The 23,579-nt window shown below is 45.2% G+C and overlaps 1 protein-coding gene and 1 non-coding gene across 2 annotated transcripts in view; one reads left to right on the forward strand and one right to left on the reverse strand.

Annotated features, from left to right (window-relative positions):
* The window catches only part of LOC119446407 (adenosine receptor A2b-like), a 112,976-nt gene that overhangs the window by 72,237 nt on the left and 17,160 nt on the right, over positions 1 to 23,579 (reverse strand).
* On the forward strand, positions 8,755 to 8,838 carry Trnal-cag (transfer RNA leucine (anticodon CAG)). The gene has a single exon. It is a non-coding gene; the product is annotated as a tRNA-Leu (tRNA).

Here is a 23,579-nt window from a genome sequence, read left to right on the forward strand (position 1 = left end):
TGCGAACAATAGATCAACCGCGATGAAATGTTTATTCGCGGGGTAGAACTTTATATGTCGTAGATGTGTACTTTTAAAAAACTTGTACGGTTTCAAATAGGGCTGTACAATAATTTGCATAGACAACCAGGAAAGCTACTGCGGTCGCACAAGGTGGTATCTTCGTTGCCATGCCGTAATAACCGATATCAGTGGCAGTCGACTAATATTTGGAGAGGGAACTTCCGTTGGATTTAATTTTCTATGAAGCAAAATGTTGTTTGAATGAATCGAAGGTTGCCGTTGCATAGAATGTCGAGTATACAGAGCATCGTTTTGCAGCGAAGCTGTATGACTAGGATCCCGCGATTTCTTCGCATCCGTCGACAGAAAACTCAGGCAATCACAGTGAAAGGTGCGAGCCGCGTGCCCCGACGGGTTCCTTTCAGCACCACCAGATGTCGCTCGTAGAGACGAGTAATTATGTGGTGTCAATTCAACAGCAAGTCATATCCATATTTAACCAATACAAATACCTCGGCGTATACATAAACGAAGGAAAGACTTACTCAAGCACCCACCAAGATAATACGAAAATAAAGGGGAAGCGGAATGCAGCAATAATGAAACACACAACACTTTGGGGCCGCAATAAATATAAGATGATGCGTGGAATCTGGAAAGGAGTAATAGTGCCAGCGCTAACGTTCGCAAATGCCATTCTGTGCTTAAAATCGGATATCTTGTCGGGGTTGGAAGTTACCCAAAGATCGGTAGGCTGGTTGGGTTTGGGAGCCCACGGTAAAATCACAAATGAGGCAGTGAAGAGTGACATGGGTTGGGCCTCGTTTGAAGTCAGAGAAGCGCAGAGAAAAATTGGTTTTGAAGCAAAATTGAGGAACATGGATCAAAATAAATGGGCGGCTAAAGCGCACAAGTATCTGTACCTGAAAAGCGTGGACACAGAATGGAGGAAGAGGTCAAGAAAGTCTACAGCCAAGTACACGGTAACTTAAAGTGTAAATAGACAGCCAGGAGTCATCGGAAAGAAAGTGAGAGAAACAGAGACAGTGAATTGGATGGAAAGAATGGAAACAAAAAGACCACGGAAATTTCTCCATGGACCATGGGGAAAAAGGAAGCCAGTGAACACACCTTCTGATTTTAAACCTGCATCTATGTGTCATAAGCAAGCAAAATACGCATTTATCGTGATCACACTTGACAAATTTACCTTTTTTTTCCACATATATGTAACTGCTGCCGTAAGCATGTATCCCTGCCACCTGGCCAAGTAAGTAGTGTTTCAGGTTTGTGAAAGACCGGTTGACACTAAGAACTCTTCAAAAGCCACTGCGTCATTAGGATTTCGCTCGCTCTTAAAATATTAGAGCACCTCAAGAAACGCGACGCCACCAGCGGTGGTTGTTCAGTAGAAGTAAGTTCTTTTGTGAGTGTGTGTGTGCATGTCAGTGACGTCGAGTCACGAATCAGCGCTTGGATTCGTCCATATATTGCGCATCAAAAGGCCTCTTCGTTCTAAAGCCCCGCAAACGTGTGCAAACACACACGGCGCTGGCACTTAGCCTCTCTCGCAGATTCCTTACTCCCGTAAATGCGCACTCCGCTTCCAACGACGCGGCCTTGGGGTGCTCGCGAATTAATACGTCCTCGGCTAGCGAGGGCACCCGATTGCGGAGCGGCGGCGAGCTCGCTTTAAGTAAACGACGTTAACAACTTGCCGCTGCGTTACGCAAAGTGAAGACGAGAGGCTGCCAGCACCATGCAAAGTAGCTGGTTTAGATATAAAAGCGCTCTGCGCAGGTCAAAGCTACAGGTGGCATCGCCCGAGGGCTACACCGTAGTAACGCAATGATTCAATCGGCTCGATGAGAATCGGCGAGGGAGCTGACGGAGCAAAGTTTTTACGCGAGTAACTGCAACGAAGAAACCAACAGAAGTCACCGAAGCTGTCTATAGGAGTGCACGAATGTTGCATCAGGAAGGAAAGTTTTACTCCGGTTTTAATTCGTATATGTTTCGACAAAGTAAGAAAAAAGGGTGAAACAAGCGCTAGTCACGTGCCCTCTTGCTCTGTTTAATATAATCGGCCGTTTTGTTCATTTCGTTGTCATTTTCGAGTTTGTTCCGACTCGCTCAGCGAGAAACTAGACGGAACCGCTGGATAGTTCTTGGAATGACTAATCTGACTAAACGAAAGCTACACTAATTGAAAACACTGTTTATTTGGCTTTTGCTTGCAACGCGTGCCGATGTCTTACTTTGTTGCTACAATGAAAAGGTGTCCAAAAGGTGTCCTTTTCACTGCGTAGTTTACCTAAGCAGGCGAATTGCTCAAGTGCTCGGTACCGGCTCTGCTAGCTCGGCTAATCGGTAATCGCGCGATGCGGCTGCAGCTGCAGGTTTACGGCCCCACAACCGCAACAAGTCAGTGAAAAGCTCGATATTAAGCTCCGTGCATAAACGGTGTTAATTATTACACTAAGCACCGCACAGCTCCAAGGATGAGCGTTTTCAGCCTCCTATACCTTGCTCACCTGGCTGCATGCTGTAAAGCTAGAATATTGTTGTTACGGATGCTTGGCTCCACCTCACCGTGATGAGGTTGGGAAATACTATGGGGGAAATACTTAGGAGAAGCAAATAATACTTGTTGAACAGGAGAAGTGAAGAGGCATGACACAATATGCAATTCATGCATCGACCATCAGTATAGCAGCCTATTTAAGTTTACTCACATAAAAATCTGCCTGCAAACAAGTACCCCTGTCATGCGTTAGCCCGAACTAACATGTCAACCCACAAATTTCCTAATCCCACCACTCCTCCCAGTTGTCTGAAGCCGTCGAAAGTGTCTCCAATCAGTTGGAGACCGCTCTTTTCCCGTATTAGGTAACGGATTACCTGTCCTACATCTATTCTATGGCGTCTATATGCTTCACAAGTCAAGAATACGTTAACCCAAAGCATGTGCTATTACTTGTAATGGTCGATGGGCAAGATGACGATATCCGAAATGATGGCGTACAGTAAATGTGATGATCGACAGCTTACCATTATCCCTGAAAAGGAAAGTATATGATAATTCAGTCTACCAGTACTAATCTACAGGTCTGAAAAGGTTAAAGATTGAAGGTAAACAAATAAACTTTATCAGAAGCTAAAGTCCCTGCAAAGGATCGCGGAATGGAAATTGTTAGGTGCAAAGTAAAAAGAGTGCAAAACGGCGGTGTGCATTTTAGAGAGCACATGGGTATAGTTCAAAAGAGTGACTTGTCGGGCGAGTTAGCACGTGATTTTGTATAATTACAGTGTCACGAAGGAGACAAAAAAATTAAACAAAAAGAAGACATAGAGACCCAGACAGGTCCAGGACAAGTTGCTGGACTATATTGCGCTATACTGTGCAATGCCCAGTCTAGCGCCTTACCTTTCTCATGTTTTTTTTTCCGCTGCCTTTTCCATTGGCTGGCATCCTTAGAAATCGGTGAAGATAATATTCTAGTCAATATTAAGCGCAAGCTTTAGCTCGGGCCCAACTCCGATTCCGCCTATTCAAGTACATGTAAAACGCAGAAATGCTTTTGTGAGCTAACCCCTGGACCGATTTTGATGACATTTGTTGCATTTGAGAGATAAAGGAAATTTCTAGCGACTGTTGGAAGCGGAATTTTGATTTAGGGCCTGAAGTTTTTTAAAAGAACTTTCAAAAGTTTCAAAGTTCGAAAAATAGAAGCCCGAAGTTTACAAATTAATAGCTCTGCATCAAGCAAAGATATCGTGGTTCTGTGACCGGTATCTAGTAGATCATTCAAAGCAAACAAATTCGATATGTCAATTTATATCTTACGTGAATTCGTTACGTTGTGTACAAGGGTTCTGCAAAATGCGCTTTAGAAGTATTATTAGATGCAATGCGCATAATTGTGATATCATAATAGTGAGTTGTAGTCTTGATAGTTTCGTTTAATGAAAATTTGCGATTTCAGCCAATTTTTAATAAAAAATTGACGACCTAAATAAAAAATTTCAAACCAACCGTCACTATATTTTAAGCTTTCCTTTTAAATGCACCAAACTTCATCAAATTTGGTGCCCAGTGGTTGTCGAGAAAAACGAATTCTCCTTTTACATGTATTTAGATGGGAGCACCCCGAGCTAAAGCTTCCTCTTAAGAGAAAGAAGTGGAGTTCCGTAGGCCATGAACTGCGTACAGCAGATAACCGGTAGTCTATAAAAGAGCGTAAGTATCACGAGGAAGGTTACTCAATCGAGGACGGTCGCCGATTGGGTGGTGTGATGAAATTGGGAATATCGCAGGCAGAGGATAGGGGTCAGTGGACGCAAGGCAGGAGTAATTATTGCTCTCTGAAAGAGGCATTCGTCCTGCAGTGGACATAAGATAGTGATGACGAAGATTCTGTGAAATTGTAGAGATTTTCAAAACTTTTTTTTTTTTTACGCGCCAATGATTATGCGAATATAGGCGAAGGAGCGGCCTAGTTCACACAAAGCAGTTCGCCCACAAAACCATTTCCTCTCTCGCTCAAGGGCGGAGGCTTTTCGGCTGTCCTATCGCTTGCCATCACAAAAGTCTACTCCGTGGGACGTTAAAAACCGGACAGTCGCGAACAGTTGTTGCATGCTAACCGTCCACTGGGCTAGCGGGCGCGAACTGTAGCTTTCATATAGTGCTGCAATTTTTTAACGAATGTACAGCTCAGCTGGCGTTGCTCAAGTTTGCAAATTACGGCGCGTTCCTCGGGTTGTGTGTGAGCGGCGCCCTAAATGGGTGCTGCGAGTCGGCTTGGAACGAGATTAGCCTTCACTTCGAGTTATGCAACGTGGGATTCAGGGTCGCGTGCAAACCTCGGCTGGCCAGCGTAATAAATCTTCGGAGTAAGCCGCGCTTGGTTCCGCGAAAAAGGTTTTAGGGGTTGCGATAACGGTGCGAAATCGGAACAGAGACAGAAGAGTCCATTTCAGCGAATTCGGGATCTTTCCATCGACGAAGGTTTCGGTACAAACGTGACCGGCTCAACATCTATTCCACCGCGGTTCGAACGCATTTGTCACGCTTTCTGCAATGACTTTGGCTGAAGCGGGCCGCGCCGGCTCTGAAGTATTATGATGGTAAAGAGGGCGCTGCAGTCGCCATGCTCTATTTCTACTTGTTGCAGAACCCAGCAGCTTGCTTGCTTTCGTCGTAGTGTTCTGTAACATTACTCTTGCGTTATTTCATTGCTAACCACTTCCGACCCACTCGTCCGGAAGGTGGCACCACCAACGCGGCTACTCACGCAAACGTCTCCGGTAACCCCGTTTATTATATGTACCGTCAACTCCAAAACGTTTAGGGGGAAGGTAAAATTTCTGCAAATTACTTCTATTTTCTCTCGGCTGCTGATTCATTTACTATATTGTCGGTAAGGTAATGACGTCCGTACAACGTCTAAACGTATCCGTTTGTAGTATGCTGCCACGTTCGCCTGCATGCCCCGTGACGGCGCGCGCAACCTATCTTGTTCAGAGAGCGTAGTTCAGACAACAGAGAAGCCTGAGAGATAGAAATTAGCATAGAAAGCTTTTGCTTGAAAAAAAAATGCAGAAGAAAATGTCCGTAATAACACGGCCGCAGGACTAGAGATGTAAAATTTATGATATTTTGAGGGCATGAAAAAAAAAAACTGGTCTGTTTCATTTTTTTTTTCAGGAAAAATACGAGAAATTTAGAAAAAGATGATTTCGTACAGAGCTATGGAAGGCCCGACACATTTATTTCTTTAAAACTGAAAAGAATATAATTGTTACATTAGTGAATCACAAAATTCCCAGCAGAGCTTCCAGGTTAAATATTTAGGCACGATCTCACGTCGAGGCATTGCTTTCACATCAATGCTTTGACGTCACAGCACTGGGATCTGGCTCGGCCGGCTGGGCCGGCTCGACGCTTATTCCTTCCCGCGCACAGCACTACGTGTCGGCCATGGTTGGAGCAGGTTAGAGCACTGCGATGTCACAGTCACTTCGAATCAAGACCACGCCCGATCCAGATCAAGTTTCCCAATTTCGATCAAGCGTGGTCGTTGCCACCCGGTCCAACAATCCGAATCCAGTTAGTGTAACCGGAGGTTTAGCCCTCGGCATTACACTCGGCATAGCAGTGCTGACGGCAGCCTTAAAAATATATATATTTTTTTAATCTTTTAAATACGTCGAAATGAGTCGCATCGCAATAGAAGAATTCCGGGGAGAAGCTCTGTTTTTCTTTTTTTTTCCAATTTTATCCTGGTTGAAGAAAACTGAAAAAAAAAAACTGTTTTTCTGCCCCGAAATTTTCAATGTTTTCTTCAACCGCTTACATCTATACGCAGGACCCGATGAAATCCCAATACCGTTAATCAAAAACCTCGGTGAAAGGAGCAAGGCACTGCTGACTAATGTCATAGAGCAAGTGATAAGAACGAAGAAAATTCCGGTTGGATGGCGTGAAAGCAAGATGAATCCTCTTCTACAACAGCAAAGGTGAAAGGATAAAATGAGCTCGTACAGGCCAGTTACGGTAACGTCGGTGATATACAGTATAGAATGGCAATGCAAGGCCATAAAATTAGAACTGTCGAAGTGGGTGGATAAAAAATGATGTACTGGGGGAACTACAGAATGGGTTCAGACGAAGCAGACGCTTAGAGGATAATATTGTAGCACTCTTCAAAGAAGCACACTAAACAAACTGGTTTATTGTCGGGCGAACTTGTGCCCGGAACTTAAGGCTAAAACACATTCACACAATTGGCAAGCAGAGTTAACGGGATCCCGTTCCACAGTCAACCACGTCCGTAGATTGAGCACACGCGCAGCCGCGTGCGCATGCACGAAAGACACGCGCTGTCTCGCCATGCGCGAGGCGTTGCTGGCGTTCTTCTAACGACAGTGCGACGAGACGCCTGGAAGGATACTTCGCGAGAGTGCTCGTAACTGGCACGGTGAGAGAGCTTTGCGGCAATATGTTTGTACTAACTCAGTGAATAAAAACTTCAGTAGCTCAGAATAGACCTTTATGGATAACATTTATAGATACTAAGGGAGCCCACGACAACGCGGACAAGGAGTGGTTATGCGATATCGAATTCTGAAGCGCAAAGACATACATGACGATTTCCTGGAGCTGCTGAGGGACATATACAGTATAGCGACAGCCTAGTTCAAATCGTATGGAAAGGCCGAGGATGCAATGAAGTGGTGGAAATTCACCAAGGACTGAAGCAAGGATGTCCCCTGCCTCCATTGTTTTTCACGCTTTATGTTAAGGGCATAGAAAGACGACTGGAAATCACTGAATTAGGGTTTGATTTATTCTACATGCGTAATGGACAAGAGAGACAGAGAGCGATGTAAGGAAGGCAGGGACGTTAACCAGTCAAGAGTGCGGTTGGCTACCCTGCGCTGGGGGAAGCGAGAAGGGGAAGAGAAAGAAGGAGATAGAGAGGGTGGTGGGTGGTATGGAGACGTGCATGGACCGTACTATAGAGTCGAAGGCGCTCGTACAAACCAGATGCTCTTAGAAAGCAGAAAAGTGCATTCACTGCCTTCTGAGACGATGATCCGTCAAATGGTGCAACAGAAGGTCCCCGGACTGTATGCGGACGACATAGTGCTACTAGCGGACAATGCGAGAAATTTACAGACACTTGCGAATAAATGTGGCAACACAGCAACAAATCTAGTGCTTAAGTTTAGCACAGGGAAATCGGAGATTCTGATATTAATGAAAAAACGAGTAATTACGTGGTATCGATTGAACAGTGAGTCATACCCATATTTAACCAAAATAAGTACCTCGGCGTATACGTCAACGAAGAAAATACTTACGCAAGCACCCTACAAGATAATACGAAAGTAAAGGGAAAGCGGAATGCAGCAATTATGAAACATAGAGAACTTTGGGGCTACAATAAGTATGAGGTGGTGCGGGGAATATGGAAAGGAGTAATGGCACCAGGGTTAACGTTCGCAAGTGCCATTTTGTGCTTCGAATCAGGTATCTTGTCGGGATTGGAAGTTAACCAAAAATCGGTAAGCTGGTTGGCTTTGGGAGCCCACGGTAAAACCACAAATGAGGCAGTGCAGGGTGACATGGGTTGGACCTCTTTTGAAGTCAGAGAAGCGCAGAGCAAAATTAGTTTCGAAGAAAAAACTCAGGAACATGGATCACAATAAATGGGCTACTGAAAGCGCAGAAGTGTCTGTACCCGAAAACGTGGACACAGAATGGAGGAAGAAGTCAAGGCAGTTGGCAACAAAGTACAGGATAATTTGAAATTGGAAATGAACAACCAGGAGTTACCACAGAGTATTTGAGAGAAACAGAGACAGCGAACTGGATGCAAAGAATGTAAAGAAAGAAGACCGTGGAGAATTACAAAGAGAATAATGTTATATGCACCGCGTAGTGCGGCGGTACCGGAATTGGTTATATGCACGACGATGCAGTGCCTCCGTCGACGTGCCGCCACAATCGCTCTATCGCTACAGTGTACTATCGCTGTTTGCGTGCTTGCAGTGTACGCCACGGAGCAATAAAAATAGCTGTTATTGTTCCGCAACAATCCTGTAGCACACAACCACAACTGAAAACGATTGCTTCGTTTTGCTTTGTGGTTATGATTCTAAAAATACCGTAATGCCACAAATGTCGTATAAACTGAGCTACTATGGGTTAAATAGAGCTTTGTGTTCCGCAACGTTCGTGTTGTCAGGATGGCCGAGCGGTCCAAGGCGCTGCGTTCAGGTCGCAGTCCGGTCTTCCGGGCGTGGGTTCGAATCCCACTTCTGACACTGTTTTTTTTTTTCAATTTTGAAACTTGTTTTTTGCATTTTGTACGAAGACTTATTCTTGCAGGTTCTTGCTCGATTCTTGTAGGTTGGGTTAGCTTAGATTAGGTTAGGTTGGTGTGTGGGCCAACGCGGCCAGCGGCTGGAATTGGCGATGTGAGGAGAACCCGAAGTGTAGCACGGCCTATAGGTAGGTCCGACGCCGAACACCGACGGAAGACTTCCAGGACCTTATATACGTTGTGGTTCATGCCTTTGCAGCATCAATCAGCTTGAGATACACAAATGCGTGTTGTGGTACAGCGGCCGCTCTCAGCCCGCGTCGGCGGAGGCGCTGCATCATCGTGCATATAACCAACTCCGGTACCGCCCCACTACGTAGTGCATATAACACCGTTCTTACAAGAATGGGAAGAAAGAAATTAGAACGGAAAATCTGTACGGGCAGTGCCTTGATATTTGAGGCTCGTGCTGGTTGCCTAAGGATGAAAACAAACCGGAGCAAGTATTCTCAACAAGATGAAGCATGTGTATGCTGCAGAAAAAGTTCGGAGACCACTCAGCAGGTCTTAATGGCATGCGAAAGAATTCACCCAGTGAGAAGCGTATTTAACGTACACATTCCAGGAGCACTTGGATTTAAAGTTGATGGAAGCATAAACCGCTCAGCAGTCGAGATAAGCAAGAGACGATTGGAGTATTGGTGAAGAAAAAAAAAAGAAAAGCAGGGAAGAAATTGATACGAACGGATCCGTTATATGCATAGGTAGCAATACAAGGTAGAGAGAGAAGTTTTCCGGAAGGAAATAAAAAAGAAAAGATTATGGCGATGTATGCAAAAACGTTAGAATGAAAAACACGTATACAGCATGCCAAATTAAATCAAGCAGGCTAGGATACTATTTGTCACCGCCACGTTTGAGTGGGTATGCCAATAAATCATTATCATCATTATCATCATCACCGTTAGAATGGGCGAGGCAACGGGAAGAGGTCATGCTTTCGGGGCGCTCCAAGAAGAATTGAGCAAACCGATTGGAATCTATAAACACTCATTTCCAGTGCGCAGAACGCGCAGCGACGAGAAGATAATACGAGAGATAAAACGCAGCATGCAGCTCGCTCGACAGCGGTCCCCATTGAATGTTGGCAACTCTAGCGTGAAGTGCACACGGCACTGAGAATACTGGCCTTGCGTTACGTATGGGAGGCTTTGATTTATATCTATCTACCCGGTGGCGGCTAACAGCCACAGCGACGCGCTCACCTGAAAAGGCTCGCCAATGAAGCGACGGCACGCTTCGCGGCTCGGCCACAGTCAACTGCGCATCGAAGCGGGGATGGTGACATCGGAGATCACTGTCCCTACTACATCGTAGCTGCAACTTTCACGTGGAGCGAGCGACGCCCTAGTACCGTGCGTGGTTGTTTATGAACGTTCCTATCTCCACATGAGCCGCAACATTGTTTGCGACCGATTCGCGGTCGCTCATGGTGCAAGCGCTTATGGCTGTCAGTGATACTGCTGAACCTTTCAACGTTCGTGTGGAATATGCTCTTCAACTTTTTTTTATGTACAGTACGGTTCATTGTTAAAAGAAACATCAAGTTAGTATGCCGGGATTGATTACAGCTCAGTTATGACACCAAGGCCTGAGCAGTAATTCGTAAAATTAACTCTTATGGTTGTTGCTGATATTGTTGAACCTTTCAACATTTGTAAGAAACATGCTCCTCACGTTTTTTTTTTCGTTTTTTTTAAATATGCAATACGGTCCACTGTTAAAAGAAACATCAAATCATTAGGCCGTGATTGATTAAAGATTATAACATCAAGGCCTCAGCAGTAATTCTTTTACCAGCACAGCTCTAACCTAACACGTCAAATTGCGAATCATTATTCAGCTCAATTTGTTGAACTTTTCGTGCAGCAGGCAGGGTTGCATGATCAAATTCGACCGCCTTGATAGCTAGAGTCAGCGCGACTCCGATGAGCGCAAAGAAACAATAAATCGACGACATAAAACCTGCACCTGTAATGTCGGCTCGTTGCTACAATCCAAGGCACACGAACCTCCAAATGAAATATGGCTTCTGCTTGGACTATAGTTGGTTCAGTATGTAAGTATAGGCAAGACAGAGCGCAAAAAAAAGAAAAAAAATAATAATAAAATAAAGCAACACGTAAAAACAAGACTTCGCTTATTCATTGGCTTAAATTTCTGATATTTTGGCTACCCCATATTTTAGCGACTGGGTATGGTAACCATTCTTGGCTGATCCTTCATAATGGATACGTGCTGCTGTGACACACGGGTTTTACAGAAAAGTACAGATATACAGGTTGTTTCAGCGAACACTTTGAAAATTGTTAAAGGTTGCCTGTGGCAGATAGCACAATTCTAGTTGATGACCTGGTCTACTCGAAGAGGCATTACTTGCACAAAAAAAAAATTGACATGCATAATTCACTAACAAACAAAAAATCACTAATTAAGTTTTTAGCTAATAACCTTATGGCCCACATTGAAATTTAGTATGATGCTTGTCGATGGAAGAATGGAGACGTCAGGTATATATATATATATATATATATATATATATATATATATAATACAGCTGTCGTCTCCATTCCTCCCTCGACAAGCATATGCTCATAGTACACCGTCTTTAGTCTTGTCACAACCCAGCGTCGTCGTCTTCCACTGAGCATCCTTCTGATTAGATGCATACTATATGCCGTGCCATGCTATACGGTATGCGGTATGTGAGGCACACCATTCTATCACTAAAGTTGCTCATACGAGATCTTACAGTCCTGACAAAATTTTTCCGGACAATTTTGAGAATGACAGCCCCCAAGCAAATGTCATAAAATAAAACACCGGCAGCGCATGCCTTTCATCTTAAGCTTTCTCAGGCTTAAATATGAAAAGTAGGGGGAAAAAAAAGAAAGCTGAAAATGATGTAATTTTATTGGCGCGGCAGTGCACTACCTCCGGGATCGGCCCAGGAAAGAGGTTTGAAACAAACCCGATACGGGAAAGTGGTGGTACAGTCGTTAAGAAAGACGTTGGCTTTAACTAATAAACATCGATGAAATTGTCCGATGGCAGGATTCAAACAGAGGACCTCTAGCACAACAGCTCGTTTTTACTTAGTCACCTTACGTTTACTTCAGTTCGTACTGCCACTATACAGCAACGCGTCTTACACTTAGTACAATATCCTAACATTTGTTTTCGCATTCATTGCTTCGCCTTCATGGCGAAACCGCGATATTTTTAATGATATCTTTTATATGGCAATTCTGTGGAATTCCGCAAGGTGGAGTAAGTGTCACGAAACTGAAAGTTGTCATCCACTCGAATTTATCACGAAGCTACAAAGAATACCCATACGAGTTTCTCAGAAAGAAAGTTCCGTAGTTGTTCAGAACGAATTTTTCCTCAACTGCGAAGTTTTATTTCGGAGAAATACGTATGCGTTCCCTTTGGAGCTTCGTTCTACATTCGCGTGGATGCCAATTTTAACTCTCATAAGTTTTATACAATAATTATTACGAAAAGTGACGGCATACCCACTGACAGACACATGACCATTGACCAAAGTTGAAGTTAGAGAGGTTCATTGAAGGACACCGCATTCCTAGAGTTACGCGTCTTGTGACCAAAGTTGGTCCGAAGGTCGGTTCCGAACCCGATTCTCCAGCACAAAAACCCGGTGCTCTATACCCAATTTGACGGGAAAGAGGTTAGGCGCGGTTATGCATGGACATACATGGAGCCACACCGCAAACAGGGCGAAGTTCCTAAAGAATGCCAATAACATTAAAAGAAAAAGACAAAGAGGAAAGCTCAACTCTTGGGATGTCGGCTCCTATACGAGCTTGTCTGCACTAATTATCAAACCAGAGCACTATTCGTCATCCATCTGTCAGTCGCACGAATGCGTCACCTGCTGGCAGTTAACTTTGCATCGAACACCGAAGTTGCCTTTTTTTTTATCCCTACACGAGACTTCTACAGAACTACAAGCCGAAGTACTAATAACAAAATCAACAGGACGTTAAACCAAAAAAATAAATGAAAGAGAAAGAGAGAGACAACGAATAAAAGTATCGATTCCATTTCGATTGCTCAACTCGGCTTGACGTGTTGACGGAGACATCCTAAATCGCAGCAAGGTCTCCACTTAATGATTAAGTAGCCTCACTTTGCCGAGGAAAATATAAATAAATGTCACTATCCGCGCGCGCTAAGCATGACGCATTTACATTGAGATGCGAGCCCGTCTCGAGCTGCATTATACGCAGATAGTCGTAAAGACGTTAACCGCCCATATTACTCATTGTTTCGAAATGCATTTAATTGTGTTCCCAGAGTGCAGAGTTTCTTAAGTTGTTCAGAATGGTGCCAGCTTCCTTGTTCGTGAAGCGACGAAATGTTCACTTTCTTTAATTTTTTTTCCCACGTCGTAATAATACACCCGCTGCCATGGATAGAGTGTGTTTCTTCCGCTATATGAGCCAGCCGCTGTTTAAGTAGCACTTGCACGTGGCCTTACACGTTATACATTCAAACATTGCGTAAAGGATGCTGTAGCAGCCATGCAAACTGTATCGGTGTTGTACTAATATTTGGTCAGCACGCTGTGTTGGCAGCCAACATTGAGGTCATGAAATTGTTCAATCAACAGAGACAAACCAAACCAAATTCTTGTAATCAATAGCCTTGCGTACTCCACACATTAGGTACAACAGCCGATGTCATTATCGTCAATGCCAAGTCAATTTCGCGGAATTTTGATAGCTTTTGGATGCATACGCGACCCAGTATACACCAAATGTTATAGTTGTAACATCATGTGCCCGTATTTCACAAAAAATGCTCTCAAGCTAGAGTTGTTTGTACGCCAGCCAAGCGTGATGCGGGGCATATTACGATTAGCAACACTTACAAACGCTAAGCTTTGCAAGTTCTCCTAATCTGGATACTGCCTAGAGCTTGGTGCATTTACTCTGATTCTAGTCAAGTAATACAGAGTCCAGTAAACAAACATCCAGCGTGTACGATTCTTTGCAACCAAAAAATATTGCCTCAGAGTCTCAAGGCATGAGTGACTGTGTAAAGCTTTACTTCGGCTATAGAAAAATAGAGCCGCAAGTTTAGCGCCCGCCTTCTCGTATTCCGCGTGACCTTTCGGTATGACTTCTGGTGAGATGATTCATCTATGAGCATCATTATCAGTCGTCACTTTGCTTGCCAATTCGCCAAAAGAAAAGCGCACGTTCGCTGTCTTTTTTTATTTCTTTGGCCATTATGACGAACTCCGTCTTGGCATATGAGTCATCTTGCCTGAGGAGGAATTTATTTTTCTGTTGGAACAATCTGTGATAAAGCGAGGAGGGGCTACTCAAACCATGTAGTAAGGATGTAAATTATTTCACAGTGTATAACAGATATCTTTTGACAAATTCCTGTATTTTCTCATTCAAAAGAATACATATTACCTAAGAGTCGATCGGCAGTGTACACTGTATTCGACTGTATCGACCAGTATCCCGTGCAGGCTAATCTCAATTAACAAAATTGTACTTCCTAAATAGCGTGTATAAGTCACGTTACAACTGGAGATGGAGGCGGCCACGCCATGAGGTGACTTCACAGCGATCTAGGGAGAGCGAGCACGGCAAAGTTATTATTCGCAAATAGATCCCGCCGACGTCGCCGTAAGAGATGAAATGCTGGAGCTTGTCGGCCGAAGGAAGTTTACTGCTGATTATGCAAAAGTTAGGGCCACTAACATTTCGAAATAAAATTCTACTTTCGAAACTTTACAAGCTCTTTGCAGAGAAACAGTTACCGATGTTTACGACGCGTGACAGACCATCGCGTACTCGTGACGCTCACATCACCCCACCCCATGCTGTGCTTATTTTACTTGGCCCGTCAAGGGCTATTAAAATACGAGGTTGACGACGAAAACTTTGTGACGTCAGTAGATTATGTCATCGACACATCGGTCCGCATGTACGACAAGTTGTCATAGGAAATTTTGTCCGTCTGACATTTCCTACGCTACCCCACCAACAGTTTTAAGCGAAGCTTTGTAGGATCACAACTGTCGGCGGTGGTGGTGGCGGTGTCACGCTGAAAAGTGGGCCGATCCTGGAGATAGTGCAGATAGGGTCCAAGCTTAATGGCACACACCAGGGACAAAAAGAAAAAGAGAGAGAAAGGAAGAAATAGAGGAAGAAAGGAAGAGAGAAAAAAAGAGACGATACAGAAAGAGCGAGAGAGAGATAAAGAAAGAAATAAAGAGAGAAAGAGAAAGAAAGAGAGGGAGAAAATCACCACGAAGGTCAGATACACACACGACCAAGCTTCCCTTGCCCCCACTTTCTCGACAGGGAAAGGGCTGGTGATTTTTTAGCGTGACACCATGCAATACCGCTTGGATAAACACTCTAAAACTACAATTCTTTCGGGCATGCGTGAAGAAGGATTCACCGAGAGAATAAAGCAAGGTTTCGGATTTAACAGATAAAGAGAAGTTTCTTTATAACAGACATTCATGAAAATACATGTGCACTTGGATTCATGTACATGAAAACAGACAAATACTAGCGGCAATGGCACATACAATCAAAATGGCACATTATAAAAAAATTTGCCGCGTATCTGCGTGCTTCGCTGCAAATGTCGTCGAAAGACGATAGTCTTCTGCCGGCCGTACTACATGAGTGCTGGTCTGATCCGCGGCCACCCTTGATGCTGTTCTCGTACCATTTCCGTCCTGGCATGAAGGTTTGTTTGAACAGATTTCATTTTACCGCATTATTTCATCAAGCGGCCATTTATGTTTTGCCCTGCCTCAGACAGCGCTTTCTTTATGTTGAATCGGCCGCATCTGGCTGGCATTGATAAAATTGAGGAGGCGCTGCGTGAGACATGGACGCCATCTGGCAATACATCGGGAAACATGAGCTTGTGCAGAGGGTTTCCTTCCTCCATGGCAGAGGGCGCTCGTCGGCGCGCAGTCGGGGAACGTCGTTCGTCGGCGCGCATAGCATGGCATTTTCAGCGCAGCTTAAGAAACTAGGGTCTTTAGAGTTACGTATCTATGTATTTTCTATTAAAGGAACACACCTCCTAATACTTACCTAGTGATGTTGCGCCCCAGATATGCGTAATATTTACTTTGTGATCGATAACGTTCACAAGTATGAACAGCCGTACCAGTTTAAGTAGTGTGGGCGGTAAGCAAGTGGTCCAACTTTGGCCGGGTGGCTGAATCGGGTGACAGACAGACAAACAGACAGACAGACAGACAGACAGACCAAATTTTCAGCGTTTAAGTTCCCCAAGAAAGACTATCGTCTTTAAAAAAGGAACACACAAAGGTGGCATATGAATCTGGCAGGTGTTCTGACCTGCCAGACATTAATGTGTTAGTATGGCAACAACTGCACGGTAATGAGTCTAAAACGGGGCTTTATGTACACCAAATCAGGCTGACAACCACCGCTATGGAGCCGAATAACTAGGTACTCCGATGCAGCCCTTTATCGTTTGACCTGCAATAGTGACACAGGGTTCCTTTAGAACGTTTATGATTATTCTCAACTAAGCTGCGATCATTTTGCAGTGGTAAGCAACGATAAGATTTTTTTCACATGAAGCACCGAACCTTATTTTAATGTATCGAATACAGGAAAGCAAAGTCGGGTTAAAATGCAATTAATCCTGCATTATTTTTAAAAAAGCCGGCAGATCCCACGCCCTGATCCTGCATTATTTTTAAAAAAGCCGGCAGATCCCACGCCCTGTGGCAATCGATTTATATGCGAAGCAGTGTGCGGGGAGCCTACCCAGTTAACGAAACGACCATGACAGCACCAAGACGTAGGCGGCTCTTTCATGACACACATGACACGCATGTCATGACATTCGTGTCATGAGTCCTCCGGAGTCCCTTTAGCTACACCTAAGAGACCTTAAGCCTTATTCATGCTCATGACTATGACTTCGACTATCAACCATTAGCCTTTTCCTTCACTTGGTACCACATCCGAACCCATTCCATTGATTTTCGAGTGTTAATGTTTTTTCGCTGAGTCATTGTCATTTTTGCTGAGTCATGCCCATGACTATGACTTCTATCATCATTTAGTGTTTTCTTCACTAAGTGCCCACGTCCGAACCCATTCCAGTGGTTTTTTAGTGTTAATCTTATTTGGCTGAGTGATTGTCATTTTTGCTGAGTCATGCTCATGACAATGATTTGTGCCATCATCTTTTAGTGTTTCCTTCACTCAGTACCCACGTCCGAACCCATTCCTGTAGTTTTTTAGTGTTAATCTTTTTCGCTGGGTCATTGTCATGACCTACATGACACGCTTATGATGACATTTATGCCGTGACCTATCACTTATGTTCGTCATACACTGCTGTCATACTATGCCAATTTTGGTCCCTACCAAATTTACGAAAGGACCACGAGAGCACCAAGATGTAGGCGGCTGTTTCATGACACTCATGACACGCATGTCATGACGTTCATGTCATGACATATTTATGTTCATCATATACTCTTGTCATAATACGCTAATTTTTGTACGTACAAAGTTACCGAAACGACCATGAGAGCGCAAAGACCTAGGCGGCTAGATAGATAGATAGATAGATAGATAGATAGATAGATAGATAGATAGATAGATAGATAGATAGATAGATAGATAGATAGATAGATAGATAGATAGATAGATAGATAGATAGATAGATAGATAGATAGATACTGTCAAAATGGAAAATGTTCGCCAAGAAATGCTTCGCATTTAGAACCTGTTTTCACCGTTCATGTTTTCACATTAGCTGTGCGAAAGAGCACTGGTTAGGTATGTGTGACAAACCACCCGGTTCGATCGCGAATGGTAAACCATAGCTTGCGTGACCGCGCGCGAACCTGCGTGCGCAATATCGGAGGCAATGAGTACGTAGGCAAACATTTGTGTGTACTTGCCATATGAGACTTGCGGCTAACGACGGCGTAACGGAAAGGAAGGAGGGACTTCGGACTCCGCGTTAAAATGAGCACAAGTAAGAGTCAGTTGAACTAGGAAAATGTATAAACTCGTACGTATGCCACGCATACATTATATTAAAGCGAAGCTTTCTATGTCTTACTGATTCTCCGTGAGCGTCGAGAACGCACAGCAGGAAAGCCAACTTACACGATGGAACAATCTGCGCATCTGCGCACACAATCGTAGAAGACTACAGTTTACATTCGCAGCGGCTGTACCGATAAGAACACCCCGCCGCGGTGGCTCAGTCAGCTAAGGCGTTCCGCTGCTGAGCGCGAGATCCCGGGATCGAATCCCGGCCGCGGCGGCCGCATTTGGATGGAGGCGAAATGCAAAAACGCCCGTGTGCTTGCGTTGCAGTGCACATGAAAGAACCCCAGGTGGTCAAAACTAATCCGGAGCCCTCCACTACGGCGTGCCTCATAATCAGAACTGGTTTTGGTTCGTAAAACCCGAGAAAGAAGAAGATAAGAACAATGGCGACTGCAACCCCACGCTACCCAGACGAACTGTATATATCTACATTGCATTTTAGGCGCTTCACGCAATGCATTCCCGGCCGTCACCATGGGTAGGCCGCAGGTGCAGCGCACGGCAGAAGAAGAGGCTGCCGTACGCGAACGTAAGCGCGAGCGCGATCGTGCCCCTAAGGCCGGTCCCGTGAATCGGCAACGGCATGCAGTCCATGAAAGTGTCAGTGCGTGCGTGTAATCAACATGATCTAAAATAAAGGCTATGCAACTTAACGAAATGTGTCTTCATCCAACTTCAACGTTCAAAAAATACAATCCTAAACAAGCAATCAAATCACATATGCATCGCCATCGGGTCGCTCAGCGTTTCTTGGATTCGTTGCGTGGGCGTTGGCTTTGCACTTTGATTCAGTTTGCATGGGCGAAAGCTTCGCGTTCAAACACCTTTGTTTAAGAAAGAGGCTTTGCTATTTTTTCAGCTAGACAAGCGCTGAAAGTGTAGCAGAAAAGTGGTGTTCTAGACCTGACCTGATCCAACGCTACTGCTTTGCCTTAAGATTTATTCTTTATTTACTAATATCCAAATCTCCCTTCCCCGCAAGCTGCTGAGTTCCGCTAATTTGGCTGGCAATATATATATATATATATATATATATATATATATATATATATATATATGTGTGTGTGTGTGTGTGTGTGTGTGTGTGTGTGTGTGTGTGTGTGTGTGTGTGTGTGTGTGTACACAAGAAATGCTGAAATAAATTGGTATGTATGTATGTAGGTACGTACGTATGCATGTACGTATGTATGTATGTATACTCTCCTTGGGAGATGCGTCAAGGAATCGCGCAAAACGTGTGCGCAGTGCCCTGTGTGCACGCTCGGACTCGCACTGACGCAAAATCGTGAGCGTTCATTACCATGGCTAAATAAGAGAAGCTCGTTGTGCAAATGTTGGCGTCGGGTGACGTCATGCGTGGCGCCGCAAGCGGGACGCCGACGCAGTTCAAACACTGGCAGCACAGCAGCCGGTGCTAAATATTCACGCGAAGTGTCCTCAGCCTGCTAAAGACGAGGTCAGCGAACAAAGCAAGCGCAGAACCGAGGAGAGATTGACGCGACGAATGCTATTTTGCAATGGAATACATTTTAAGGTGTCACTGCGACTAATGCCAATTAGTGGTCGACCCAAGTTCGCGGCGCCGCTTTCTATGTTGTCGATTGCAACTGTGTCGGAAACTTGGCTGATAGCCCCTTCAGAAACAAATTATGATCGACAGTCGATACATGTATGAAGCATAGATAATTTTATGCCTGGGTGCTTGAGACTCCACTGAAAGCAAGTCAAGGTGGTAGAACGACTCTTTGTACACTTTATGGCGAGTCATCATAATTACGGAGTAACTAGATATTTGAAAATTGTCAAGTCAGTCACGGCTACATTTCTCCATAAAAAGGATTGAATAACCCACTCGAATTACATGCACAAGTTGTTTATTGGCGGCAAGCATTTCACGAAAGAAAAAAAAATATTTCGCGGCTGCTACAAACTTGCCCCACGTCGAACTTCACATAACACGCGGTAATGCCTTCACCGAAGCGGTGCTCTGTACCGATACATATCACATAGCACTAAAATGGAAGTAATTTAGTTTGGCAGAATTTTCAATTTACCCTAAGTTTGTGCTATATTACTTGCTACCGCTGCACAGAAATGGCAAAAATAGGTCGCGTCCACAAATGTGGACGCCGTGTCTGAAAGGGATGAGGAGCCCTGCTATGCAAATGCATTTGCTGAGGAGGCGAAGCTCTGAAGCGAGATGTAATTATTGTTGTCAAGGCAGAGCGCTTCTTCACACATGGGGGTTGACACAAGATCACACAAACACGAGCGCTCGTGTGCTGCCTTGTGAACAACAATGGCCAACCGATTAGCCCACCAAGGCCTTCGGAGGAAGAAATTGAATGATCAAAATAAACAAGGACTACGAGCCACAACCTCTCCCTGGCTAGTCGCAAAAGAAGAAAACGAAACGCGAGGCTACAGTAAAAACGAACCACCAAGTAATGTCAAGGAAGGGATGCCCATAGACAGAGGTGGCATGTGAAGCGCGAGCGCACAACCAATCCACCAATTGCGAAACGCGGGGCTACAAGCCTCCGCTCGTTTTCAGATACCGGGCTCGAAAGACGCGCAAAATTCCATTCTCGAGGATAAATAGGACGAGGTTACAAGAGTACAGAGAGCCTCTCATATAAATAGGCACTTGGTGCCGCAGCTAAACGTCGCGTCCCTTCCTTCCCCCTCCCCCACGGCCTCTCGCGCGTCTGAAGAAGGCGCGTTTGCTCTACATATATGGTGATTGTAAAGGAGGAAAGAGACGCCTACTTCTGCAGCCTTAAGGAAGCACGGCGCAGAACGCGCGTTTGTTCTCCGCCGTGCGTTCACTCCCCGTGAAAGAGCGCGTCCCTCGCGCCCTTTCACTCGCACATACAGCGTTCGGCGGCGCGCGGCCACGATTTCATCTCCATTGACGTCATACGGAACCTCACGGCGACGGCGACGGCGACGCCGACGGCAGAAATCTGCTTTTGAGTGTCCATATAATTGCTATCGCAATAAAAGAAAAAAAGAAGAACCAGAGAAAAGCGGTGTTTATGGTAGGTCGAACGGCGTTATCGAATCTGAGCAGAGGCGTGAGAGGCGAAAGGAAAGGAAGGCCGGGAGGTTAACCCGGAAATTAAAGAAAAAAAAACGGTTTGTGCCATTGCTTTGACAGCGATTGTCCCCTGTCATCGAGTGTGATGGGTTCATGTTTGCCTGTGCGCGCTGACATAACGCTTGTTTCATTTAGATAGTAAGCGAAGGTTTACAAGTCTATACGGCCGATAAAACTACTGTCCTTACTTTTTATAGCTGTCTACTAATTTGCAATCGCAATCTATGCTTCGCCTTTCGGGTGAAACTGCGACTTTTTGTAATTTCGCCCACTCATCAAATATATATATATATATAAATTCTTGAAATTTACTTTTTACAGTGGAGCTACACACATATGGCAAGGGAGCCATAGAATTTTCGCGCCCGCACACTGTCATCATCATTGGCTCATACCCCCGTAAGCACTCGCGATTTTTTGCTTGCCGTGAGCACGCAAACAATGCAATGGCTCATAGCCTCGTGAGACAGAGGCTACAAGCACTCATCAAAGTGCAGCGAACAGTGCATCACCGAAGATCGTGCCCGAGAGGCCGACCATACGTGGCAGGCCAGACGGAACGACGCGTGTCGCGAATCGGAGAATGCGGCGAAGAGACGCAAAACTCTCTTCAAAGTCGAAATGCCGTGTCGAAAGGTTATTGGCTACTCACTTTGCGTGGGTTAGTGCGATGACACTACTACCCCTCTGGTCGTTGTCGGAGATTTCAATGTTGATGTTTTGGGAGCAAAAAAAGGGAGTGGTTTACACGTTGCGTGCTGGAGACATTTCGCTTGCGATACCACACCAATCCGGCCCAACCGACCACCCAGCGACGGCGTACGTGCATCGATTTGACATTATCAAAGAATGCGTCTGCAGTTGCGAGTACTCCGATCAGTGTATATCATAGCCACCACAAAGCCATTGTGACCGTAATTACTAAGTGACAACGAGTGATGCAATAAAGTCTTTACCTCAAGTTGTCTTACCACGATGTTTACAGCTCCGCAGGGCGGAATCGCCTGCAATTTTTCAGTTAATGCCGTCCGGTGGAGCTTCGTACAGAACTACTGCTGCTTACCTGGTGCCACAAGATTGGACGAACGCACCAAAAGCGCGGAACGAGCATTTATATAGAGCAAAATAAACATTTCGTCATTTCACAAGGTGCCTTTATGAAACTGCAAGTTATATAGAGGACAGATTCGGTGGGAGCGCGTAAAGACTGCCTCGCGGGTATATTTAATTTACTAAATAAAAAAGTTGTCGCAGTTTCACCTGAAAGGTGAAGCATCAATTGCGATAGCAAATTTGTAGAGAGATATACGGAGTAATGATATTAGCTTTATCAGCTGTATAAACTTGGACATGCAGCAGCACCGGCAACGCGCCGAACTGTTGTCGACGCCGTCGGCATTTTGCCCGCGTTCGCTCAAAATGCGTGCGGCGTTGGTGACTGTTGCCGGAGCCTCTGATATAAATAGGCACTTGGTGCCGCAGCTAAACGTCGCCTCCCTTCCCTCCCCCTTCCCCCCCTCCCCCACGGCCTCTCGCGCATCGGAAGAAGGCGCGTTTGCTCTACATATATGGTGATTGTAAAGGAGGAAAGAGACGCCTACTTCTGCAGCCCTTAAGGAAGCACGGCGCAGAACGCGCGTTTGTTCTCCGCCGTGCGTTCACTCCCCGTGAAAGAGCGCGTCCCTCGCGCCCTTTCACTCGCACATACAGCGTTCGGCGGCGCGCGGCCACGATTTCATCTCCATTGACGTCATACGGAACCTCACGGCGACGGCGACGGCGACGGCGACGCCGACGGCAGAAATCTGCTTTTGAGTGTCCATATAATTGCTATCGCAATAAAAAATTCATACCCCATTCCATTCTGTGAAGGCGGAAGACCAGCGAAGCTGGTAAGAGCATAACACAGACGTGACACAGAATTTTGAACTAAGGTACGAACGTATTTGTTGTCCTGACCAGTGGCCATCGTGTTGACGGGTACGCCCACACATTGGCGTATCACCTCTGTTATTAAATCTGTTCGCCACGTAAGGCAATGAATGGATTATACCCCTTTAAGCTAATAGCACCTAAACCTGGCGTCCCCATTACGACGACAGAAGAGAAGGGAAATTCTACGCTGGAATAATGAGCGGCAACGGGGCCCGCTGTGGAAGGAGACGACGAACGCGGGAGCAGTACGTGGTGGCACGAGTGGGTTCGCGCGGTTGCTCCGAGAGGCGCCAATACTATAAAAAAATAACGCTAAAAAATTTCCTTGTCTCATCCTCAGGAAAGTTCTGGCAGCACTTATCGCCAAAAAAGAAAGCTGCACCCAAACTCTGTATCGGTTATACCTTTGTAACCGACAGTGCCGAAACCGCAGATGCGCTCAACCGATACCTGTGCTTAGTGTTTACGCGTGACGACGGTATCAGCCCAAAGTTCTCTAGCTATGAACACATTCTGCCGATTGGTGAT

Source organism: Dermacentor silvarum, chromosome 3 (genome assembly GCF_013339745.2).
Source record: "Dermacentor silvarum isolate Dsil-2018 chromosome 3, BIME_Dsil_1.4, whole genome shotgun sequence".
NCBI classification, from domain to species: Eukaryota; Metazoa; Arthropoda; class Arachnida; order Ixodida; family Ixodidae; genus Dermacentor; species Dermacentor silvarum.